The 25,972-nt window shown below is 44.6% G+C and overlaps 3 long non-coding RNA genes across 4 annotated transcripts; all 3 read left to right on the forward strand.

Annotated features, from left to right (window-relative positions):
- Positions 1-647: 647 nt before the first annotated feature.
- LOC139801730 (uncharacterized) lies at positions 648-2,648 on the forward strand. Its single transcript, XR_011728288.1, has 2 exons — positions 648-737; positions 1,163-2,648. It is a non-coding gene; the product is annotated as an uncharacterized lncRNA (long non-coding RNA).
- Positions 2,649-6,914: 4,266 nt separating this feature from the next.
- LOC139801801 (uncharacterized) lies at positions 6,915-17,879 on the forward strand. Its single transcript, XR_011728319.1, has 4 exons — positions 6,915-7,234; positions 16,279-16,387; positions 16,767-16,844; positions 17,699-17,879. It is a non-coding gene; the product is annotated as an uncharacterized lncRNA (long non-coding RNA).
- A 458-nt stretch (positions 17,880-18,337) lies between these two features.
- On the forward strand, positions 18,338-23,795 carry LOC139801802 (uncharacterized). Of its 2 annotated transcripts, none has more exons than XR_011728322.1 (3): positions 18,338-18,708; positions 21,720-21,945; positions 22,588-23,795. It is a non-coding gene; the product is annotated as an uncharacterized lncRNA (long non-coding RNA). The 2 variants fall into 2 exon arrangements; XR_011728321.1 differs by having other exon boundaries at positions 18,339-18,748.
- The last annotated feature ends 2,177 nt before the right edge of the window (positions 23,796-25,972 follow it).

Genomic DNA, 25,972 nt, shown 5'->3' on the forward strand with positions numbered 1-25,972 from the left:
TTTGAGCTGTGCAAACAGTGAAATAAATGCCTGGATAAATCAGGTTTTTTGGGATGGCAGTGGAATCTCTGGAGCCTCCTGTTCTCCAGTGAGTCAGAGCTGGGCTGGCTACATCTCTGTGCTGGGCAAAGGGAACATGGGCATCAGGGGGGAACTGGGACATTGCTTCCATATTCCAGGCAGAGCACATAATCTGGCTCTGTTTGTCCTTGGAAAATGTGTCTGGGAGATGAATGAATGTTAAGAATTCTGCTGTTGGAAGTTCTTGCTGTGTTTGACCTCCGTGTGCAGGTGCTGCAGTGTTTGTGGAGCAAATGCTGGTGTTACACTGGAACTTGATCTTTAGGTAACATTTGTAACTTGACAGGAGGAACCTCAGGCTTGATGGGTTCCACTGAGAGATGGAGAATTACCTGGATTTCTCAGATTCATGTTCAGTTTTAGGGTTAGTTCTTCAGCAGGTATAATCCAGTGTGACAGCAGGGTTACCAACAGAGCTGCTGGGGAAGTGTTGCATCTCATGGAGAAATTCTGATGCTTCCCTCATTTAACCTTCTCTCATTTTCTTTAGTTTAATTCTAAGAGAAATCCTGAAAAAAACCCTGTGTGTTTTACTTCTGTTTATCTTTATTCCCACAGGGCTGTGAGGGTCAGAGCTTCCACTACTCACCCATCACTTCTCTGCTGACCAAGAAGCAGGGTCACCCCCCCAGGGCTCAGCTCACCCTCAGACAAAGGTGAGCAATGGCTCTTCCTGATGCCAGGGACACTCCCAGCTTCTGGGAGAATACTCATCAAATAATTCATGCTAATTGCAACCTTACTGCTAAAAAGATGCTTGAGGAAAAGAAAAAAAAAAAAAGGATCTTAGCCATGGAAAAGTAGAAGTGGGAATTAGGGATGGGTTTTTTTTTTCAGGTGGCAAGCTGAGAAAATATAAGGTAGTGGCAGCAAGCCTTTGGAGTGCAGAGAGGGCAAAGCTGGTAGTGTGAGCCACAGAGCAGCAGAACTAAAATTCTAGAGTTCCAAATGCACAGAACTATTTATAAACACAAACGGATAAAACACCTGGCTTGATGTAAGTGCAGATTTTTAGAGGGGAAGGTAATGACAGCCCTAAGCCCTTCATGGAGCTGTTTCTGTGTCATTCCTCCTCCTGCAGTACCCCAGCTCCTGGGATGAGCCAAGCACTCTCTCCTTTCAGAGCCTGAGCTGGTGCCAGGGTAAGATCTATTTGCAAAATCCCAAACTCAGCCTTGTATTGGAACATATCCCCCATATGGTGGCAGCCTTTTGAAAGATATGGGAAAAAAACCCCACCTTCCATTTAATGTTTGCTTTAATGCAGTCGGGAGGAAACACACACGATGTGGTGTGGCTCCTCTTGCTGGGTGGGGAGGGATGGGCTTCAGCAATGAACTCCCCCAGGAGCCTCTTAGAGGGTAATGTTTCCTCCTGCTGCCCAGATTATTGCAGTTCCAGACCTCATTACAAGAGATGACTCTTTTTAGACATTTCATTACTTCTCAAGTACTTAAAATAGTCACCCTCTTAGATGAGTAAGGCTAGGTCCCACTTTAATTACCAGGGGTGGTGGTAATGCCTCAGTGCAGGCTATGTGGTGACTGCTGGAAGAGTTTGTTCCTCTATTTCTGCTTCTATACCCAGCAAATTCTAAAATTTGGTGCTCAGCAGAGTCCTCCTCGTTTCCCAGAGAGCACCTTGCTGGAGTCTTCTCTCTTTTTTGCTGGAAGTGGAAGTGGAGCCAAGGGAAGGGCAAGGAACAGAGCAAATCTATTTGCTGGAGGTTTCAGTTCTGTAAATCAGGGAAGTTTAGACTTACTTTTCTTGCTCCTACATAAAGGATCTGATTGCTGGAGAAAAGTTGTTTTCTGGGAAAGATCTGACCCCTCCAAAAATATTTTGGCTGTTTCTACATGGCCAGTTAGGCAACACCAGGAGGGCTGAGAAAAGGTTTCTGTTTTCTTGGCAGTGGCTCAGTGCCGGGAAAGCTTTTTCTCTCTTTCCCCTCTGTCCACTGGATGGTACCCACCAGACCCTGAGGTGCTGGAAGGCAGGGGACCCAATGCCCCAGTAGACTGAGACCATGGCAGGGAAAAATTTTCCCATGGCAGGGGAAGTCCAGAGTAGCCTCTCTGGATTGTGGCATCTGAGCACACAGTTGGGTTTTTGGAAGCAGGCTTACAAGTGTGGTGGTTGGGCAGTCTTTTATCTTCCTTATTACTCTGAGTAGGACTGCTGTACTGCCCTGAAATGACCTGTTTCTGCAATATTTTGTCTCCAGGTGATAGTAAAAAAGAAGTGAGCCAGTCATGTAGCCAGTGATAAACACGTTTGGGAAGCACTGATGGTATCTGCCCTACCAGCTCCTGTCTCCAAACCCTCTCTTCTTGTGGCTTCACCACCAGCCCTGCACCCCAGGCTCTGCAGGAGGTGTAGGAGCCGTTTCCCTGCTGGGATTGTGAAGGAAGAGGGAGATCAGGGACTCCCCACCCTCCTCCTGGGTGCCCTTTGTTGGGGGGAGGACACAGCTTCCCCGTGTCAGCTCTCCCCTCTTCGCAAACAAAGTGGGCTCTGGGAGTCACTGCCTGCTCCTTGGTTTAGGAATAAAGATATTAGTATGCAAATGGCTCTGGGAGGTGTTTCTTCTCATTAGAGAGTGGAGATCATTTGATAAAAGATGCTGTGAGCTTCATCTGTGGAGAGGCTCAGCAAATCTGTCTCGGCAGCACTCGCCCAACAAGAGGGATCGGGGAGAGCAGGGGGGGAAGCAGGAGATAAATGGGTTATGGCACTCGGGTTACCTTCCCTCTGCAAGGTGGGTGTGAAATTTTTCATGGTGAGACAAAAAAGATGATGGGCAATTAACTACAAACTCATGCAGCAGGTTTATCATATGCTCAGCTCATCCATCTGTGTCTCAGTCTCCAGCAGACTCATGAGTTTCATCAAGAAAACCATTTTCAAGCCAGCAGACCAAAACAGATCGTTTTCGACTCCAGGCTCCACAGAGGCTTTGCAGTAGTGTTACCTCATGTTTACAATTTATGGGTGCAACATGGAGACGTAGCAGAAAAAAGTGGTCCAGACCTTTTTCCCCTTGCAGGGGTTTGTTTTAAAGTATTTCTCATTTGGGGACACGAGAACAGCTTTAATCAGGTTAATTCCATTAAATGCTTTGGGGTGAGGTGGTAAATGTGGGATGGAACTGCAGCTGAATTCCAACTTGTACCCTGTGAACACCTTCAGGGAATTAGGAGAATAAAGAGCTGGGGGTTAAAGAGCTGAACCATTAGGCAAGATCTTGGTGTTTGGCTTGTGCCACCTTGGGTGAAGCACTTGTTCTAATTGCAATTTAGTTTTGACCTGTGAAGTGAGGATAGCTGCACTGTGTTCCTGCCAAACAGTTAATATTTAACTATTGCCCTTCACAATATTATACCAACTAATATCTTATTAATGGCACTTAAGGACTGATCTTCTGTAAATAATATCTTTTCCTTAAATAACTAGTTTCCTGTAGTCTTGCCAGATTGGGTGAGAAAAAGGAATAGATTCTTGGAATTGAAGGTAATTAGTTTTATCCTGTGAATTTTCAAGTCCCTCTCCTTTTTTTGATCTTGGAATCCAACTGCTTCACACTTCTTCCCAAGACACCATGCCAGGGGTCAATGAAGTTGGAGCCATGGGACTGATCAGTTAAGCTGTCACAAAGGCCTGAGGATGCATCTATTTTTTTTTTTTCTGTCTGAAAATAGGGAAGAATGCTAACCCGAGGTGACACGGGAATAATTCTGATGAATTCTGGAGGGCAGTGCTGTCCTCAGCTCTGCTGGGGGCTCCCAGTGCTGCTGGCCAAGTGCCTGATGACCTCACTATGAAAATGAAATATTCCCCTCTGTCTTCTATGCCGTGCTTATGTTTGCTTGTAGGAAAGGAACGAAACAGTGCTAATTTTTTCATTAATTTGTCAATTTTTCCCTGCTGAGGATGGCTGCTGCCTCCTGGTGCAGCACTGCACAGCGAGTGAGAGGCTTCCCTTCAATTCCCTCCCTTGCCACTCAGTGCTGCTGAAGAAAGTGAACTACTGAAGAAAGATATAGGCTCTGTGGTCTTGCCTGACAGTCAATAAATTGGAGTTTTGTCAGACCAAAGAGATGCCATAAAGAGAGTAGATTAAAAGAGATTAGTTCTGCCAAGTGGCCTGACGAGAGAATTTACGGCTCCCCTCCGCCCGCCCGCCAGAGCTGGAGGATGCAAAGGCTCCAGAGGTCAGTGAAAATCCTTCTGCTCCTTCCACAGGGCTTTACATCCCAGCCAAAATGAAATCTGCTGGCCCGGAGGGGAGGGGGGAAGGGCTGGAGAGCTGCTTGGGTTTCTTTTCCCATCTTCGTGTTAGGTTTGCAGCCAGTGTGCTCGTGGTTCTGTCTCAGAGCATTCCCTCAGCTCAGCCTGGCAGCTGTTATTGCTGCCCAAGTGGTGGAACTGAACTCAAAGGCATAACAATAGCCTTAAAAAATGTGGAATGCCAGCAGAGCAGTGGAACTGTTGTATGGGGGTGCGTGGGCACCAAAAAAAGGTGGGAAATGTGTGCAAGTCCTGGAGAAGTGTTCCAGGTGGGATGCCCAGGAATCTGAGGGATGGGATGTGAAGGGAGAGAAAGTGGAGAGCTGACAATAACATCATCAGATGTCAGATCAGTCATAAACTGAGTTTATTTTAAACTAAATACAGAGCTGCTGTTGATTGTTGGTGGTGCCCTTCAATATTTGGATACCTTAAAACAAACCAACCAAGTAACACAGGTCTGAGAATGTGGTGAGCTGCAGGCATCATCACAGGAGTTTTGTTTGCTACTAAAACCTGGTAAGCCTGGCTCAGAGGTTCCTCTTCCTTCAGAGAGGAGAGGAGCCCTCCCAGAGCAGGAGGAGATCACTTGGGAAACAGGAATAAACCAGGGTCCCATGTGCTGAAGAACTGGGGGAAATGGAGAGCTTTTACTGGGGAAGCTGGGAGGGAGTGAGGGGGCTACAAAGATGCTGTAGGGAAAATGCACTTAGACCTCTGAGAGCAGAGATGTTTGACCCCTGTGCTGGGCCCAGGCAGCAAAAGGCCTTTCACAGCTCATAGGAAGACAAAATGTGCCTCTTTATTCCCCAAAATGCCCTGCAGGAAGGCAGGGGACACTGTAATTTGATGGCCAAGTTTTAAGCCTGCCTTCTATTATGCACAAAAAAACCTGAGACTTATCTCTGCATTTAGAAACAGTGGAGTAAATGTACCTGGTTTAGAATTTAAGCTTAATTCAGCCTAGGTAAAATTACACCCATCCCATTTTTTTCTTTCTACCTAGTTTTCAAAGCAATTTTTCTAATTTCCAATATAAATGCAGATATTTCAGAAGTCTTTATAAAGTGATAGTGCAAAGATGCTGGAGTAATGAGTTCTCTTTGTAAATGGAATACTCCACTGTGGTTACTGTAGGTTGATCATAGTAAGTTATGGAGATAAAACTTGGTGTAAAAAAAAGCAATATGTTCATGTGGTGGCCTGTCTTTCCCATTTCCCTGCTTCCCTCAAATACTTCTTTTATACCCTTTGGAAAACCTCCCCCCCCTTTTTTTTTTTAAACATTATTTCACAAAGCAGTGCAAGCTGAGGGCATGGAAGTTTAAATGCCTGGAGTTCATAAAATAGATGTAAAAGTCAGAACTGAAGGAAGAGGTACCGGTATCTTAACTCCTCATTTATAAAACCTGCACCATATTTCTAAAGTCACTTTGAAACAGTCTGAGATAGCTTAGACACAGATAGAAACCAGGGAAGGAAGACTATTACACCCAGAGAAAGGACTGGATAGGATGCCTTTTGCTGAGGTTTTATTTGCCTGTGGAGGAACCATTCTAGAGAAAGCAAGTTCATCTAAGGCAGGGGCTTTACTTGATAAAAGGATGCTTGCTGATGCTCAGAGATTGAGTATTTTGTCCCCATTTGGTTCTCTGATGATAATTAAATGCAGAATAAGCAGGGAGAGCCAGTAAGACCCAGGCCACCTTTGGTTGATGTGCATCACACACACCTCAGAGCTTCCCAAAGGATTGCTCAGGTTTATCCCCCTCTTCCACTCAGTGCTGTTTCATTCAGAAACAATCAGAACATGTGCAAACCCACCAGCACCAACCAAGATAAAGAATGTTAATTCTGTGTATGGGAGTCTGTCTACAAACACAAACCCTGTCATTTAGGCTTCAGGGGTTACAGCAGCTGCTCTTCATGCCTGATGGTGCTGAGCATCACTGCAGGAAACTTGGTACGTTTGGGTTTTAGCAGGAGGGAAGGAAACAGCCACGTGCCCAGTGACCCCAGGGCTGAGGAACTGGGACTGGTGTCACAGGAGCTCTGGGAGGGGATTTCCTGGAGCTGCCTTGCCCAGCTTCAAAGCAGAGTTTAAAACTTGTACTAAGTGGTCATCCCAGTCTCAAGTGAGCAAGTGAATGTTTTTTTTAAAGTAATTAACTGCTAATTAATTGCCATTCAGGCTGCTATCCTGTGTAAGGAAATTCTTGGAAATGTTTATTTCTGTGATAAGCTAATGACTTTTTGTAAATATTTGTGTTAAGACTGAACAGTTCTAAAGTAGCTGCACAGCTCCTCCCTGGTATTGACTGAAGTCAAGAACCAGAACTGAGAATTTTTAAATGAAGGGGTTAAAAATAACGACTTGCACTGGAAAATCAAACCAGAAAAATGAATCAAAGAATAAAATATAATTGCTGTGATGAGCTGAGCAGAGAGAACTTCCATAAGAGAGAAATAGGCTTTTGAACATGGAGGGAAAACCAGGAATTAGTCTCAGGGAAGTTTTAATCCTTTTGTGGATGTTTTTTCTCCCTAGCTTCCTGCAAAAACTGGGTTAATACCCCTGCATATTGTCAGAATGTAATTACTTCAAACAGAATGGAAGATTAAAAGTGCCCATCCAGTGGTTCATGCTCTCAGCTTCCTCCTGCTCAGCTCATCTAGCTGGGACCCTCCCCTGCTCAGCCCTGAGCTGTGCCCTTGTCCTGCAGCCCCTGGGAGCCTCTGCTTCTGAGATCCCTGCAAGAGAGGAGGAATCTCTCACCTGATTATGGCTCCGTTTGGTCTGTTCCCTGTGGATGGAACTGGGATAGGAACCCCTGGCTTAGGGACAATCCCTCAGAGCACCTGGGAGGTGAGTTCCTTCTGGCTCACAGGGATGCTCCAGACCCCTCTGCCCCCAGCTCCAGCCTTGGGCTTTTACCAGAAGCCCATTTGGCCAAATTGAGGGCAATTTAGTGCTTGCCCTGATGAGGTTCTGCACGCTGGGAAAGCCCTGACCTTGCTCTACAAACCCCACTGACACTGCAAAGACCTCAGCATCACCCATTGCTATCCTGCCTTCCAAACAACCCTGCTGCTTGGCTCTGCCCCCTTGTCCAGGCCAGCTGCTCAGTGACACAGCCCTGCCTGATGTCCCCCAGCTGCCACCTGGGCTCCGTGGTCCAGCTGCTCACTGCTAACCTGGATCCCCAGGGCTGCAGACAAAGCTGATGCTCTGGGACTGAGCTGTGCTGAACTGGTGATGCTCTGGCTGGGCAGAACACCCCGATTCTCCTCTGCCAGGTGAGCTCCAGCTCGGTGACAAACAGCTCTTGCTGGTACATTTAAATTTTAGTGGAAGCCTGGCCTGAGAAGTCCTCCAATTTTAATACTCAACAAGAGAGCACTAAAGTGAAAAAAAAAACAAAACCCAAACCAAACATGGGTGAGGTGAGAGGAGAAAAAAGAAATTCATGTTGTGTGTAGTGTTGGAAATCTGCCTCTCTTCATTGCTTCTGGGAGACAAATAGGATTTTACTAGCTCCAGAGGGATGGCAGCTACTTTGGAAAAGGTCCAACCTTAAAAATCCCCTGGAGGACAGGGATACCCTGGGAATGCTCCCATAGTTACAGCTCTGTTGTCACCTCTGCAGCCCAGTGTGGAGCTGTGGTCACAGCATCACTCTGCAAATTCATCTTCGTGTAAATTGGAGAATACTTTCAGTTTCCCCAAGTTTTTTTTCAGCAGTTATGTCTATAATGAAATAGATGTGAACCAAAATAAAGGCCTTCATTTTCTTGTCTTAAGAAGGACCTTCCCGGGAGGCGTTTTGATGTGCAAATAGAAAAATTAAATTACACTTGAGATTTAATTTCCTCCAGTTTCTCAGCACATCCATGTGTTCTGAAGGGAGTGACAATACCCCATTCTGTACCCCAGTCACTAATCCCGTTGCTTCACCTCCAGCACAGCCTCTGGACTTCACCAGGCAGAGAATGGCAGCAAAATGCAAAATGCCTGCCCAAATTACATCTATTTATTCTCCATAATCTTTGTGCCATGATCCAGAAGACTGATGACAATCCAGGAATAAATGTGTACCTTTTACACAACATTAACTTACTTTCTCTTAGCTTGTCAAACAGCTTTGGGATTTATTATGTATTTATTGTATGCCTCACTAGTTTCACTCCAACGAGGGGACTGCCTATTTATTTTTTACCTTCCACCTTTGAGCATTGAATTTGGCTTAGTGAAGCATATTTGGTAATGGGTTTTAGCACTCCAGGACTGCAAATTTTCTGCATTATTTGGGATGAAGGGAGATGGGGGAGCCAGGGGTGGAAGTGCAAGGTAACAAAAAAACTGCCACCCAAAGGAAGAGAAAATTTTCCACTCTAGCAAGGATTAATACATTTTCACAGCATACTCTGCATCAAGGCCATAAAATTGAAGTTCCAGGTGTCCAGGAGGTGGTTTATTTACCAGAGTTCTCACTTTTAAATCGTTAGATGGGTTTTGACTGTGTACTTGTAGATAATTATTTTCTGATGTTTCTTCTCAAGAGTTTACTGAGTTATTGGAGTGACTGAAATGACCACAAAAGTTGAACTAGATTATGTTGATAAGTCTTTATAGAATAATTGATTTTTTTTATGAACTGCTCACGTACCAGGGGATTGGATTGTTCCTTAACACTTGGTATCTCCCCAGTTAATGCTGTTCCCTGAGGTTTTCAGCTTCCCAGCCTGTTCTGGGGGACTGAGCAAATCCCAAAACCTGTTGAAGCAGGAACCTGTCCCCTGCCCACCCCCAGGCAATGCCCCCTCCCTGCCCAGGAAGGGAAGAGCTACTGCATCCCAGGGATTCCACTTCTTCCTATGGAGTTAAGTAGTGACATACCTATATTTTGTGCTCTAATCCTATTCTTTTTCCTTTTTTCCTTCTCCTTCTCCTTCTCCTTTTTCTTTTTCTTTTTCTTTTTCTTTTTCCTTTTCCTTTTCCTTTTCCTTTTCCTTTTCCTTTTCCTTTTCCTTTTCCTTTTCCTTTTCTTTCTCTTTCTCTTTCTCTTTCTCTTTCTCTTTCTCTTTCTCTTTCTCTTTCTCTTTCTCTTTCTCTTTCTCTTTCTCTTTCTCTTTCCCTTTCCCTTTCCCTTTCCCTTTCCCTTTCCCTTTCCCTTTCCCTTTCCCTTTCCCTTTCCCTTTCCCTTTCCCTTTCCCTTTCCCTTTCCCTTTCCCTTCCCCTTCCCCTTCCCCTTCCCCTTCCCCTTCCCCTTCCCCTTCCCCTTCCCTTTCCCCTTCCTTTCCCTTTCTTTTTTCCTTTTCCCTTCCCCTTTTATTTTCTTTTTCTCTTCTTTTCTTTTTTTTCTTCCTTTTTTTTTTCTATTTTTTTTCCTTTTCCTTTTTTCTTTTTTTTCCCCATCCCATAGTGTTTTCCATACTTAGCCTGAGCAGCATGTGCTCCTGGGGCAGCAGGCTTGCAGATACCCCAGTGCTCAGGCATTCATTAAAACTTTTTGTTTTGTTTTGTTTTGATTGAACTAGTGCACACTCTGTGCTGCAAAGCATTGCAGTGGCCTGTGCATAATGTGCATTTTCCTCCCCTTCCCCACTCTCTGCTCTCCAGCAGAGTGCATTTCTCACTGGTTTCTTCTGCTTTAATGAGAATCTCAGGTTTTGGACTCTGCTGTTTCTGTCCTCTGTGTCTTACCTGTGCCCTCTATTTCTGCCCCCTCTTGGAGATAAAAACTGCATTTTTGCTGCTGTTGCAGTTCCAGAGGAATTTGATCAGGACAGAGGAGCTGACTCAGCACCTTTCCTGAGGCTGGGACACAGGGCTGGGACACAGGGCTCAGCATCACTGCTGCCTGCAGGGCTGGGACAGAGCAAGGGGTTTGTTGTTCTCCCCCACACTCTGCTCAGGCTTTTTGGGATCCTGATTCTATTTGATTTTATCCTCTGTAAATGCAGGGAAAAACCAAGTTGATGACTCTGGGAAATTTAGGGAGAGAATGAGGAGCAGAATGTAATGAAGCATTGCCTTCAGGGTGCTGGGATCACCTCTCCAGGGAGCTCTCTGGGAGCCTGGGTTTAATTTTCTGTCCCATGTAATGCTAAATCCCCTCACATGAGCTGCTGTATGGACCACTTTTGCTCTGGCATCATAATAGGGCTGATATTAATTGGATTAATAATTTGGATTGTAATGCAGCTGAGCTCAGGGATGGGTCTCAGGCTGTCCCATAGCAGGAGGGCAGCATGAAGGGGATAAAATTGTGCCAGGGACCTGTGGGAAGTGATGCTTGGACAGCCAGGGCCACTGGTTGGGTCCCATGTCCCAGCTGAATGCCAGATCTGGTGGCAAAGTGCAGGGGGGGTTGTCAGGGGGTTGGAAGTTGAGTTTCTGCAGCCACTGTTTTGTAATGTTTTGGGATTCCAGTCTGCCCAGCCTCACTTGGATGTTTAAATCCCAATAACTACAACTCCATCTTCAGGTCAGTCGTTGGCTTTTTACCTCCTGTGCAGTTTGCTTTACAGCTCCTGACAGTAGTTATTGTGCCTGTAGTGCCCTGACACCCAGGTTGTGTCTTTTTTCTCTATTCCTTTATGCTTGTCTCCACTTTCCCCTTTTTATAAACTACTGAAATGACAGTTTCCGTGTCCAGTGCTGCACTTTGGCAGGGGGGCTGGAGCAGGTTTTGAGCATGGAGATGTTATTCTGTGAAGACTCAAGTCTCCTATGTTAAATTGATGCTCAGACCAGGTAAGGTGTTTTTTGCTTTTTTTTTCAGGAAAGCAGCACTGAGCTGTGCAGCACTGTTGTCATGCAGCAACCTCTGCTTCAGAAGTTTTTTTAGATTTTGTTTTAAACAGACCCCCCAAAAATCCAAAGATGTTTCTTTTGTCTGCTTTGCTTTACTGGGACAATGTTTTAGTGCTGCAGTTTAGGTTCTGGCAAGAAAATTTACCAAATTCTGCTTCCCACCCACTGCAAAGAATCCAGCAAAATCAAGTGTCCACATGGAGGGGGACTTGGAAAGGAAAAGCAAAGGCTGTTGTGTTATGCAAAATAGAGTTTTTGTTTCTTTTAGCTGTGTCTCTTGAGACTGGGATTCTTTGCCTTCGTGTTTATCATCCAAGCAAGTGGAAGATGTGATTCCTTCACTGCTTTGTCAAATAGGTAAATATTATTTTGGATTTTCCTTACAGCAAAATGAGGATGCATAGTAAATGTAGCAGTCCTTTGAGAGTAAAACTGATAACTTTAAAATGCATGCATAGGGTTTTTTTACATTCACAATGTTGCTATTAACATTATTTTTGAATTTCTGAATGGCTTTTTTACTTATTGGCAACTGGAGGCAGTCAGTTCTCATACAACAAATGATAAATGCAGAAGAGGCAGCAGCTTGAAGCATTTCTTATATCTAAGGAGTTTTAACACATTGATTTGTTACAATGCAGCTTCTTCTAGTGTAGAATTGGAAACTGACAGCAGGTTTTGTCAAAACTGAGCTTTCATCTCTGATAAGCAGAGAAATACTGCCTTTTACTTTTGTCCTTTTATAACCCACTAGATCACACTTCTGATTTGTGCTTTTAATGATCTACAAGCAGAGGAAATGACAGGAGGGAGTTACAGAAGTTGTGCAGCAGATCATACTAGAACAAAGGTATAAAAAAACCCAGAAAAATGGGAATTTACATCTACATGTGTTTGGAGATTGCTCACTCAGGGTTTAATATGATGATGATGATGATGAAAGGAGATGGGAAGACACGGGGAAAAAAAAAGAAATGGGAGATTCAGAAGAATATTGGGATTGCACTTTCAGTTATTATGTATTTAAATCTGCAGCCAGGTTTTTCTGAAGGGACGAGAGCCCCAGAAGCCCTTCTTCTCCTTGTGCCTTGTCTCTCCTCCCAGGAATGTCACAATATTTATTGCCAGGATGGAGGGAATTATTCCGGGTCATATGGGGATGGGTTTCCTTCAGCAGCTCCTTGAAGGAGAAGGTTTCTCCATCTGATTTCTCCTGGACAGGACAGGAGGTGGCTTTGGGGCTGCCTCTTGCTCTGAGCCACATCCTTTCCCTCTGGAATAGAAAAGCAAAACATTTGCTTTACTCAAGCAATCAACAGGGCAAACAGAATTAACTTTACCTGAATATTAATGTCAGTGAAAGTTTATTCTGCTGGCAGGAGGGAACAGTGTTTGAAGGAAATTTCCTGCTGGGGTGAGATCAAATGTGAGCTGTGTGTGTGCAGTGTTTCACTGTGTCCTGCTGAGGAAACCCAAAATGCAGGGTCTGGAGTCCCTCCTCTAAATGTCATCGATGCTCTTCGGGTAACCCCAGGCCAGTAAATATTTTCACAATAAAGGTCTGCACCCAGTAAGCCCAAACTTCTCTGAAGTTTTCCTATTAACTTATGACCCATCTTTGCAAAGATGTTCCCTGCGTGCTGTTTACCTCATTTTGCACTCAATATCTGAAATTCAGAGCTCAGACCTGGCTTCAGAGCAGATCAGTGTGGGGAGGTGATGCAGGTTCCAGTGGTGTTATACAGTCAGACTTATTCAGAACAGTCTGGAGCTTACAACTTCTGCCCATCTAAATCAAAAGCCATGTCCCAATGTCCCCAAAAACCAAATTCAGCTCCAAGTATTTCCACAGAGTTTGTTTCACGGAGAAGTCAGAATTGGAAATTCCACCTGATTTCCCTTGTTTTGCTAAATAAGTAATAAGAAGTTTCAGAGATGATCCTGGGCATCACAGTTTTGGTCTCAGCTCCACCTCCACAGGGAGCAGAGCTTTCATGTCACCACATCTTGTGCCTCTCACAGAGCCTCTGGGAGGAGAGTTTCTGCCTGACAAACACACATACACATGCTGTCAAATAGTCTGTGCCAGCCTAAATTATTTGGTAGCAATGGAAAAACACCTGCTTCCTGAGAACATTTCTTCCTTCCAATTACCCACAAGAATTCTTTTAGAGATGTATTGTTTAAAATGGCAATGACAATCTGATGGAAAAAATAGGGAATTTTTGATTTTTCTTGCTCCAGTACTTGGCATTGTGGCACCCATTTTGTCACATGCAAATGGCTTTCAGAGGTGAAGTGAATATATCCTATTCTTTAGCCATTACAGCTGTGTAATATATGATATGCAAAACCCTTTAGGATTTACTGTGTAGCAAATTCTGCTTTTTAATTATAAACATATATAAAACATGCAGAAAGATAAAGCTGACATGAGCAAAGAGAAAGCAGGGACATGAGATATGTGTTTAGAAACCTCTGTGCTTTCCAGAGCTGTGGTGGTGATTTTTGAAAGTGAATTAGTGTGATAATATTCAAGGGTGCATTGTAAAGAGCTTGAACGCTTTGGGACTTCAGATTGTTAGTTAGAACTGTTCTTAAAAGGTATTTTTTTTTTTTTGTGGGGCTGTCTGAATACTTGGTATGTGATGTTTGTGTTTGCCATTTGTGTCTGTCTCATTAGAGCCATCACTTCTTTAGGTACAGAGCTATCCTCTCAAAGCACTTTAACCTCACTTAGAGGTTTTAATAGAAGTTGCTGCCTAGCAATGTTTTGGAGAGGAGAATACTGATCCCTTTTACACCAGGATAATCTCTGGGAAAGGAAATCCATAACCAGGGGCTCTCTGTGCCTCCTCTGGTGTGTCTGGACAAGCATCATGCAAGGAGAGCAGAAGCCTGAATCAGCTCTGGGCTTTTTTTTCTGTTTTTTTTTTTTCTGTTCTCTGTGTTGGGGACTGTCAGATAAAATGTTTCTGCCCAAATCATCGAATCACAGAATGGTTTGGGTTGGAAGGGACCTTAAAGACCAACGGGGACAGCCCTGACCTGGGGAAGGGAAGGGGAAGAAACTGCTCTGAGCTGTGCTGGGCACAGTGACATCGGGGGGGACATCACCCCCAGCCCAGCCCAGCTGGGTCAGGACAGGGTTTTCTGGGGCCAGCTGGGCTGTGGGAAGCTTTCAGATGTTTTAAGGCATTTCCATTTAGTGCTCTCTGTACTGGACAGCTCACCAGCCTGGAGGACACTCAATTAACTCCGGAGTTTTCCCTGTCTGGGAAGGAAGAAGTTGCAGAGCAGAGCTTGCAATACTCACCACAGGGTTTCTGAGACAAATGATGTTGTTGGCTCTTGCCTGACCTAAATTACTATGATAGTAAGAAATGCAAAAAAACAAGTTAAATTACTTTTTAGCAGAAATTTCAGGCAATGGACACTTTTCCATGAATATTTCATACAAAGCTATAAATAATTCTGTTGGATTTTGAAGATCAGAAAGTGACTGCTTGGATGATGTAGGGCATTTATGTAAGCCTCATCACTTTGTGCATGCTGTAAGAGACATATTCATTCATGAAATTCAAATCTTGTGTGGGTAAATTTGACATTTTCCCTTAAATTTCTTTTAAACAGAGATCTGTTTCCATTGCTTGTGAGTGGAACAGACAAATATAGCATCACCATTCACCTCTGCTGCTACCTGAGAGCTGCACAGACTGAAATGGTTTTCATGGAGCTTTTGCATTTTAAGTCTGTTTCATTCATTATTCTAATGCTAGTGCTGAATATTTGTGCTCACGAAATCCCTGTTCCTGAGTGTAGGTTCCTCTCCAAACCTTCATTCAAACACACAAATCAAACTGACTTGATTGGATTTGCCTCCTTCTGAACTGATTTGGATGCTTTTTTGCCTAAAGAACTCCTGATGCTGCTTACCATAAACACAACTCAGTTGCAGCCTTTCTGCATCTCCAGTTCCTCCCTGAACTCTCCAAAGCTTTGTGTGACACCAGCACCCCCTGCTCTGCCCTGCACCCCCTGCCCAGGGCTCAGCTGGGGGCTGGGGGCACCTTCCTGCCCCCAGGTCCCGTAGAGCCTCAGAGCTGCTGTCCCTTCCCAGGAGATCTTCCTTCCAGGCAGACTCCTCCTGTCCCTCCAGGCATCAGAGGTCCCCTTCCCAGGCTCTGCCTTCCCTCTCCATCCCCTCTCTGTGTTATTAAAGCTGTCCAGGGACACAGTTTAACCCTGATGAGTCCTTCTGATGAGTCCCAAGCACACCCTGATCTTCGCTGCACTTTTTCACAAGGGGTAATGGTCACCCAGGTGAATTCTTTCCTCTGCAGCTTTTTTGCTTCTGTTTTACCCCAGTAAAGCAAGGATTCCTTACAGAATCCAGGCTGTATTTCATTACCATTTTTCACAGTTTGCATGATCTCCTTTGCAATACCAACTGTGCTAGCAGGACATGATGGATCTGTACAGCAGCAGAGAACTTTTCTGTTTCTCCTCTGCTCGCAGCTAATCTCTCAGTGCAACAGAAAATGCTCCTTGCATACTGATCTGATAGATAGCAGGAAACAAAGGCAAAGGAAAACAAGTTAGCAAGCCAAGCAAACCTATTAGGCCAGAGTTAGGAAGCCTCTTTATTTGGTCAATATTTGGAGACTTGCAAAGTGGCTCCTCACATATGGGGATTTCTTCAGAGAGGAAAAGGAAATCTTCTTCATGGAACATCAAATACTGCACAGGCTCACAAACTGCTGGTGTGGGGGAAATTCTTTGCCACTGTCTAGAAGAAACACAATGCTGAAAGGTCTGAATAAGGTTGGGATTAAACCAGAGTAGAAAAATAAAAATAAAACAACACTAAAAGGACCTTCCGAAATTTCTAACAGGAAAGATTCTCTCTAGGGATGTTGGAATGCAAATGGATTGGGTTAGCAAGATGTGACATTGCTTTAACTGTAAAAATATCCTGCCTCAAATTATTATAAAATGCTTTCAAAATAGAGTGGAATTAACCTATTTGTTTTAAACTATCCCAGAAAAAGATTCTGTGCTGCCTGCTCAATCATCTTCACTGCTTTTTATAGTCCTGACCTGCTCTCAGTCACTCAGCAGCCCCAGTGCCCAGAATTCCAGCCACAAATCTCTTGTGGGGACGGTTGCTGTGAGACCTTTTCACTCCTCAGAATAACCAAGGTAAAACCCTTTGTCTCTTCCTCCCTGTGTTTGGTACAAAAAGAGTCTAAATGGGGTTTTTTGGGGAGAGCAGTGGCTGCCAGCCATGGGTGCAGCCATCACCCATCTCCAGCACCCATCCCTCAGCAGCCTGGCAGCTCAGACCCTTGCTGCACCATTTCACACTCCAGAATTCCAGCTTTGTACCCTGGCATTTAACTCTTGCTGACCCCAAGCACTTCAGATGTTGGGCATAAAAGGTGGGAGTGTGTTTGAGTGCTGCTGTTCTGCATCTGGGCTGATTTTCCTGCGTTTTCCTGATTTTTCCTGCCTCTCACAGATGAAGGTAACAGTGTGATGGGTTTTGCTTTCATAAATTGTATCTCCAGTTTTCTTCTAGGTTCCCCCAGGAACTCACAAATGAAATTATTTTCCTGCCCTGCAAAATACTTCAGAAACTTTCCCTTCCTCAGTCGAGGTGAGTGACTTTGTTTCTTTATTGTTGCTTTTTTTGAAAGTAATATATTCCAATTCCTGGGCATTTCAAAACACTTTGATTCGTATCAAGTTTGAATTTTGCCTTTTTGGTTTTCGTTTCAAACAGAAGAATATTTTTCCAGCTTCATTTTTTTCTGGCAGTTCAGAATTTGAGAAATCAGCATCATTTCTTCTTCCAGCAAAGGTACAGCCTGAAACCCAGTGTCTGGTTCTGCTGCTGCTGCTTGGGAAGTGTCCTGGGAGCTGCCAGCTCCTGCTGTGTTAGGGGGAACCCCACATCCTCAGCACCCCCAGCTGCCTCTCTCCTTTGCCCTGCTGTAATTCAGGTTTATTCTATGTGCTGCCTGCAAGCACAGGGCTCTGGGCTGCTAAAGCCAGAGTGGGTTTAAAGCTGGGAATTGGCATGGACGTGGTCAGAGCCAAGACAGGGCTGGATGTCTGGAGGAGGGAAAGGAAGGACGGGAGCTGAGCTGCCTGGGGACTTGCTCAGTTCATTGGATTTGAGCCCAAGAGCTCAGAGCCACCAAGCACAAACATTCCTCCAACCCCAAACTTTTAAAATATTCAGAAAAATGCTAATCTGGCTCTGCAGGCTGCTGCTGTGATTGTTTTCCATTTCTTTCTAACAGAGGGAGCTCCATTAAGAGGCTGACACACTATTTAAGCAGCCCAAAGAAATTACCAGTTTCCCCTCCCCTCAATCACCTGGTAATTCTTTGCCTTTTGAGAAGTGTAAAATTTTCTCCTCCACCTGTCAGGCCCTGTGTAATTAATGCTGCCCCAGCTCCCACACCCATCCCTTCCCAGCTCCCCACCACCCCTTTTCCTTTGCAGGTTTGTAGGAGCTGATTATTCCTCAAAGAAGGCAAAAAGAAAAGTTCAAACTATTTTCCATGTGACAACAGAAACTTCAGCTGTGGTTTTGCTTGAAAATGCAGAGAGGAAAGGCTGATCCACAGGGTTCCTTCCAGTGAAATTCCAGCTGTGTGCACAAGAATTAACTGGGATTCCTCTTCCCATTTTACAGGTGAGTGCACTGGGAGAAAAGGTGATGTGGGTGCTGGGCAAAGCACAGCAACATCTTGGCTAAAAAATATGTGTAATGGCTACAAACTCCTGGCTGGCTGATGGAAGGTGAACTGGTGCAATTGCTTGGTGTGGCTCAGAAGTGAATTCTCTCTTCCTGGGGTTTACAGATGGTTGAGGTTTGGGTTTTTTTGTTTGGTTGTTTGTTTTTAAAGAACTGCTGAATACACCGTGGTATTGAAAATACCCACAGAGAGGGGAGTGAGCTTGCTGGACCCTTCTGGCTTTTCACACTTCTTGAGGGTTTATCAGTGTAAACCAAGCATCCCCTGGCTGAGGTTTCTGAGCACTTGCCATGGTTGTGCCTTTTTTGCCTTTCTCCTGGAGGATGGTGCCAGGGAGAGCTGTCCCTGGGGAAGGCAGGAGATGGGTCCCAGTGACCCTTCCCTTGCACCCAGGCTCCTCCAGACCCCCCTGGCACAGCCTCCTCTGCTCCCTCCTGCAAGAGGGCTTCTAAATTAAAGTTTTATTTGCTTGTCTGTTTGTTTCCCACAGCCATAGCCTGTTTCTGCTGGGTAGGATTTCACTTGGCTGCAAAATACTGTGAGTTGACATCAAAATCTCCTACAGACCTGAGGTAGAGGTGTGGGGAGTAGTTCAAATTCTCATCTTTGAGCAAAAAATGTGCCTGGTGCCTCAGTGCAGAAGTTGGGGGAAAAGGGAACTCTTGCCTCAGATGCCCCCCTCCCAGCAGCCTGGAAACACTTTTCCAAGGAGCAGAAGGTCCCAGTGTGGGCAGAACATTTCCAGCACACAGTGTAAGCTGGAATAAAACATGCAGAAGCTGAGCAGTGAGGGGTAACAGCAATTCTTCTTCTTTAATATTTATTTTCAATGACTGGAGTCCAAGGGGCAGGGAACTGGAGCTGCAGAGGGTTCCAGCTTTACACAGCTGGAGGTGTTTCTATTTTTTTTATTTTATTTTTTTTTTAACAAGTCCATAAAAAATGAATCTTTGTGTTTTATTTTTAATACGGGTGTGAAAGATTCAGAGCAGAGAGCTTGTTTCTTTATGAATATCACAGTACAGAGCTCCTTGGGTACAAAAGCTGAAGGCCACTCATTCATTCATCCCTCTGCAGCCTGGATGCTGCAGGCAGGGAGAGTCTGCACCCATTTATAGCTGCCCTCCTCCAGTGGGATGGAACAGGAAAATCTCTTGGCAAGAGCAGACTTCCCTTCATGTTTTCTGCTTTTCCAATATGTTCCCTGAGTACTTCCAAGTAAAACACTTCCAGACTTGTCTGCCAGCAAGCAGCTGAAATGAAGGATGGTTTCTCCTTTACGTGGTGATCTTACATCAGTGGGAGTGGGGGGGAGGGGGAAGACAGCAACCCCCAAACCCCAAATTGGGATTGTTGACTCCAGCCCTGTGTTCCCACTGACTTGACCCAAGTTTTGCTGTGAGGAGCTGATTGCAGAACTCCCAGCACCCAGCTGCAGATCCCTGCCTGAGGATGCTGAACCCTCTGTGCTGTGCCTGCAGCATCTCCTGAGGACCTGTCCCCTCCCCTGGGGCTGGAAAAATGGTGAGATTCAGGTAGAGCAGGGGCCCTGTGTGCTTCCTCACTGCCTGAGGGGAGCTCAGAGCTTTGGTGGATGGTTTAGAGTGCATGAGGAGCAAGGAAGTACTTAGTTCCATATTTACAGATAATTAACTCGGTTTACAGCCCCTCCCTATTCTAAACTTTCTTAATTACTCCCGAGCTAACCCTGTGCAATCCTCAGCCCTTAAAAAGTATCCAGGGAATTCTGGTCTCTGCGTGCTTACGTGGCATGGGATGAGATTCCCCATCCAAAGAAGCCTGGGTACAGCCCAGGGTGTCCCAGGGACATCCTTATCCTTACTGCTTCCATTGGCATTGGCCAGCAGTGCCTTGGGAATGGGGCATCCACCTGCACTGCAGACCCTGCAGTCACTGGGAATGTCAACAGAGCAGCAGGGATGGTGCTGAGGAGGTCTGCGAGGTGATGCTCAGGGCAGGTGATGCAGGTGCTGAGCAGAAAGACCTCTGCCCACAAATGGAGTATTATGGAATCATGTTTTGTTAAAGAAAAAAAGGAAAAAAAAAAAAAGAAAAGAAAAAAGGAAAAAAAGGAAGAAAAGGAAAAAAGAAAAAAAAGGAAAAAAAGAAAAAAAGAAGAAAAGGAAAAAAGAAAAAAAAGGGAAAAAAAGTAAAAAATAAGAAAAGGAAAAAAGAAGAAGAAGAAGAAAAAAAAAGGTTACAAATCCCCTTGATGGAAAGCAGGGGAGATGAGAGGAAGGGAATCTGCCAGGTATATTTTTTATACAAAAATGTTTTCTATTGGTTCAGCTTTCCTGGAGAGCATTATGAATGCCCCTTTGTTGGGATGCCAGGGACATGTCAGTGGAAATGGAGAATAATGAAGCAGGCAGTGTCTGCAGAGAGGTGCAGACATTAAAAGTGCTTAAATGAAAGACAGATATTGAGCGAAATTTTGGAAAGGCAGTGGAGAATTTTATTTTCTGAGTGGATAAAAGGACAAAGGCCTTGAACCATAAATTCTGGCTACCAGGGCTGATAGGACAGGCTGTGCTCCTTCAGTACCTTTGGTTTCTGTTGAGTCCCCTGAATAATTTTGGCAGCCCATCACCTCAAGGTTTTGTTCAATCCCAATTTCATGCCAACCAGAAGCAATAAAAGGGGAAACAAACAGATTGCAGTTTGATGAGGAGGAAAAATGTAATTATATGGACAGCTTTGATTGATAAATGCAACATCAAGGTAGCAGAAGTTCTGCTTCTCATTAATACAATGTTTATTATCATCTGTTAGCTACAAACTAATTATTGAGCTGCCTGTGCCAAGGCAGCCCATTACTCTCTTTTGTTTTGCTCCCGTTGCCTTGGAATTTAACATAAAAATATAGGAACGTGCTACCTGCCATTTTTTTTTTTCAGATCCTTATCCCATCAAAAAGCAAAACAGGAGAGCAGCACATGGAAGTGGAAAGAGAGGGAGTGCAGCAAGGCATTCCTTTCTCCACAAGGAGCTGATTAGTATTGATTAGCCCAAGGTGACCCATTCAGATACAACCCAGTTCTGACCATCCTACATTCACAATGCTTGCAGTAAATGAGATGAGTGGAACCAATTTCCTGCTCCCCGGGAACGGAGATGTCTGGGTTCATGTGGGGAAATAACTGAGGGGCCAGGAAAGCAGCAGGGAAATTCAGACCTGGATTCCCTGAGCAGTGAACACAGCCAGAGCCTCATCCATGTGGGGCCTGGGAGCCAGATCAGCAGCTGATAGGAACTGACATGGTTCTACAATATTTAAAGAGCTGTCACAGGCTTTTTTTTCCCCCCCAAGTTCAATGTGCTCCAACGTGCTCTTCTGCATCTATTTTCTCCATTTCTGATAATAAAGGTACCAAATATAAAATTAAAATCGTTCTATTAATCCTTTGGAGAGAGGAAAAAAACTGGAGGCCAATGGAATGTTGTTGGTGCATTTCTAGGAGATGCATTTCTAGGACAGGACAGACTTTCCTTCTGGCTCATGTAAATAAAGTACAGCCCTGAAAGGACTCTCCTGCTGTAGTTGGTAATGCATCCCCACTTGGCAAAAAAAAGGCATTCCCTTCTCAGAAGGATCCTAAATTTTAGTTTCAGGAACCTTGCTCGTGTAGCAGTAGTGGATCAAGGGTTGGACTTGATGATCTCTGAGGTCCCTTCCAACCCAGCCAATTCCATGATTCTATGATTTCCCCTCTGTTTCACATCTATTTCCTTTCTTCTCCCAGGTTTCAACACCTCTCTGCTTGTTTGTTCCACCCTGAGCAATGCACACAGCTCGCCAAGCAACAAATTATGCTCCCTGGCAAACAACAAAAAATCCACTACTTATGTCCCATTAACTTCACTGCAGCATCTTCAACACCATGGGCAAGGAACCTGCTGAGTCCAGGGCAGAGCTGTGCCAGGCTGGAACTCTCCCAGATGACTCCTGGTGATGAATGAGCACAGGAGGTGAGCTGGGAGCATCCTGATCCCTGCCTGGAGCATCACCTGGGAGTGCTCACAGGTTCCTCTGCAGAGCAGTGGGGTTGCCCTGCTGGTCCAAACTCCAGCCACTTTGAGGAAAACGCATCTTTGTGGTTTCCCCCCCTGCCCCGAGAAACCCATTTAACTTTTGAATCAATCTTTAAGACACAGAGAAAATGAGTCTGGCAGCTCTGCCTGCTGCTGGGAGCTGGGCAGGGGGTGGGTGTGGGGCTCTGCTCAGCACTGAGCACATCACTCATCACTTTTTACCTTTCCTGGCTGCCTTGCAAAGCCAGGGGTGGTTTGGTCAGCTCTGTTTGTACTTGTGCATGTCCAGCACAAGGGGGGTAACCTGGCCAAGGCAGTGTCAGTAATAAATAACCAGGGGAGCTGCTGCTGCACCACCTATCCTGAGCATGGAAGGGAGAGTTTTAGGCTCAGTTTTTCAGCTCCTGAAGCAGGGAAAGGATCCCCAGGTTGTGTCAAAGCTCTCCTGCTGTGGTTGCCTCTGATTTATCTCTGCTATGGAAGCAGCCCAGGAAAGAGGCAGCCAAATTGCACTGCCTCTAATGCTCCTGACAGTGCTTGTGCTTCACCTTAAAATCGCAGCTTTCCTTTTCCTTTCAGGTCTTTTGTCTCTTTGTATCAATTTTGATGCGTTGTAGACTCCAAGCAAATGATGTACGGATACAGGAGTTACCTCCCTGGGCCATCCCACACCACAGCCTTTCTTCCAAACGGCTCCTACTGTTGGCTCCTTCATACCCCAGACCATTAATCTTTTATCAGTTTGTTTAAGACAGGGGCCAGAGAGTAAAATGAAACCTCTCAGAAACTGAGGCACAAGAAGAAAATTAAATACATGCAAGTTATCTTTAAGATATTATTATGTCTTAATCTTATTATTATATTATTATAAGATACTAAGATATTATTATATCAATTATATATTATCAATATATAATATTGATATATAGTATTAGCATATTATATATTATTATTATTAAGATATTATTATATAAACATTTTAAAAAAATAATAAAGAAAAATGCTGTGTTAGGAGCATTGCTAGATTCATTGCATGCCTCACAGAAGGAAGTTTTGAAGCAGGTTTTCTCCTGTAACTTGTGCTGCCACCCCAGGAAAAGCTGCCAGGCACGAGAACTGCTGTTTGAGCCTTGCAATGGCCATGAATTCTTCTCCACCAGCAAGCTGGCTAAGGGGTGGCAGAGCCCCTCCAAGCAACTCATCTGTTAGCTGGGATGCTGCTGATGCTGAACATCTCCCCCTGAGGAGGCTGCTGGGGACCCAATAACCCTGATGCAGGGCAGTGTGGTGCTGCTCGCAGTGGCTGGGGCATAAATGAAGTTAAAGTGCTGTGGGCACAGTAATTACCTCTTTTGTCTTTGGTGTGCCAGTGCCAGAGAGAGGATTTTCTGCTGCGGGAGTTAATAAATCATTCAGAGGGAGCAGGGAGTCCTGGTCCTTGCACAACATCATTAACAAGCTCAGCTGTGACTCCAGCACGCCTGGCTGGAGAGAGAGGTGGGTAATTAAAACTGGGCTGCTTCTGGTGGCTCTAAACTCTTTCAGGTTACAATTTCAAGATTTATGTTAATTCAAGAAGAATGTTAATTTGGACTTGAGAAACTGGAAACCATCGTGAGGATCACAAAGCCCTGGATCCAGAGGCACCAAGGAGATCTCTGCTTGAGCTTTTCCTGGCTGGTACATCCCTGAGCACCAAGCCAAATGCAGATCCAGCCTGGCTGGGGAGAGAAGGATCTGCAGAAAAATATTGATTTAGCTCTGCATCCAGGCCTAGGTCTCGTGTAGATCAGACTTTGCAAAATAAATTCACGTGTGTGTGAGGTCCTGTGGCTGCTTTTCACTTGCATAAAACTCCATGTGAAAAAAATCAGGGTTTATGTTTTAAGATGGGGGGCAACCAAGGGCCAACGGATTCGGGAGTGTTGGGTCTGGAGGTCTCAGCTTGCCCTTGGAGAGGGTTCTGATTCCTATTGATGCAGATTTTAAAAGTTATTACCAAGCAGCTTTTAAGGACTTGAGCCTTTGATCCTCCTGGCATGATGTCTGCATGCAGTGGCTCACAGGAACCCAGGGAAACTCCCTTGGAAGCAGCATTGCCCAGGCTTCCCCCAGAGCCACACCTTGGTCCCCTGCCTCAGCTCTGCTGGGCCACTGCAGCCTTTTGCAGCTTTTAACCTAATTTAGAATTTTTTTTAGAATTCTCAGTACCTGGGTGTAACGGGACCTCGTTGTTAGAACAGCCCCAGTTCAGGGTTTTGCAGCCTTACTGCTTTGGTTAAAGCTCAATTCAAAAAGCTCCATTCCTTTGAAGGCTCTGTGAGGCGAAGGGGATGGATTGGTTTTGCTTGTCATTAATTGTCATTAAAGGGTTGTATTAAGTCAAACTGCTTGTTGCCACAGGAAATTGCAGACTTCAGACAGCAGCTCTCACCCTGCCAGATGAATATTTAAAATGCTAATTGGGACCCTTACACTGCTCTCATTTACAAAATGTAGGATATTTCTTTGGGAAAAAATTACAATTTATTCCAGGCCTCTGGAAAGCTCAGATTAATAAGAAAGAATACTATTGCTCTGCCTTTGTAGTAGCTGGTGAATTTCAGTCTTAAAGACACCAGAAAGCAAACCACTTGCTCTTTCCAAGAGTTTCAGGGGTGTGAGCCACTAAGTTCCATCTGGCTCCCTGAACCCTGCTCTGTTTCTGCTTGGAGCAAAGGACTGAGACTGCCCTTTCAGAATCCATGGTAAAAATGATGGCAACGTGTGTCTGAACCCATGATCAGGCAGCTCATTTTGCACAGATTAACCTTGCAAAATAAATAAAAAAAAAGCCTTGGTCTGAACTCCACTTTTCTCCAACAGCATTGGAGAGGAATTTACTGCTGTAAATTCTAAAGCAGATTATTGGGATAAAATTACTATTTTCTTTTTTTTTTATTACTTCATTCTGCAAGTATATATATAAAGTATATTATTAAATGTATTAATTTAGAAATGTGAGCTGTACTGCTTGCAGGAGATTTATTATTATTATTTGCTTATCTATAGGAAATAAGCTTTCTAGGAGAACATAATATCTAAACTATACTGCTACTTAAACATAAAACTACCTATAAATTTGTCTGTGAGGATTTATGAGAAGTTCTGTGGATAATGACATAGTGCCTTCTAGGTTCCTTGGAAACAAACCTTATGCTTATTAAGTTTAGGAAGAAAAGATGAAAAGCTGTGGTCATGTTTAGACTTGCTTGTTACAGAAAGGATTCTGGCAAACATTTCCTTCCTCTCCATTGAGGAAAATTGTTTTCCATGGGGGAGCAGAGGCTGCTCCCAGCCAGAACCCTGCAGTCAAGACACAAGTTCCAATAAAATCCCTATTTACACAACAACCAAGTCTGAGTCCTGAGCAAGGAGCTGGGGAAACATCTTCAAAGAGATGCCAGAGATGCCTGCTCTATTCCATACACAACTGATATTCACATCCTTTTTTATAGAAATAGCAAAAAAAGGGGTTTATGTGTTAATTATACATCGGGTCCTTGCCTATGGATGACTGATTTATTTTTAATAAAACCTGTTCTCCCTTCTTTCCCCTCAGAGTCCCTGCTTCCACTGCCACAATTATTCAGCTTAGTGACTCTGCACAGCAGGGGTGGTAACAGGGGGGAGGAGAGGGGATGAGCAACCCAATTAATTAAGCCAGGTTGTAGCAGATCCTCATCATCATTTTTCAAGGTGTCAGTGGAGCAGATCTGGGGGAGGGCTGCAGATTAGCCAGGACCACCTGGGGATTCAGGCACAGTCACCATCCCAGGGTTTCAGAGCTCCTGGCAGTAACACTGCCAGAATTTCACCTTAAATCCTCAAGAGCTGTAAAGTGTATTTGCAGGAATGTCCTAAATGGCTGTTAATTTCCAGCCCTGCAATACAGAAATAACCCAGTGAAGCCAAGACATTCTCT

Source organism: Heliangelus exortis, chromosome 12, assembly GCF_036169615.1.
Source record: "Heliangelus exortis chromosome 12, bHelExo1.hap1, whole genome shotgun sequence".
Classification (NCBI taxonomy): domain Eukaryota; kingdom Metazoa; phylum Chordata; class Aves; order Apodiformes; family Trochilidae; genus Heliangelus; species Heliangelus exortis.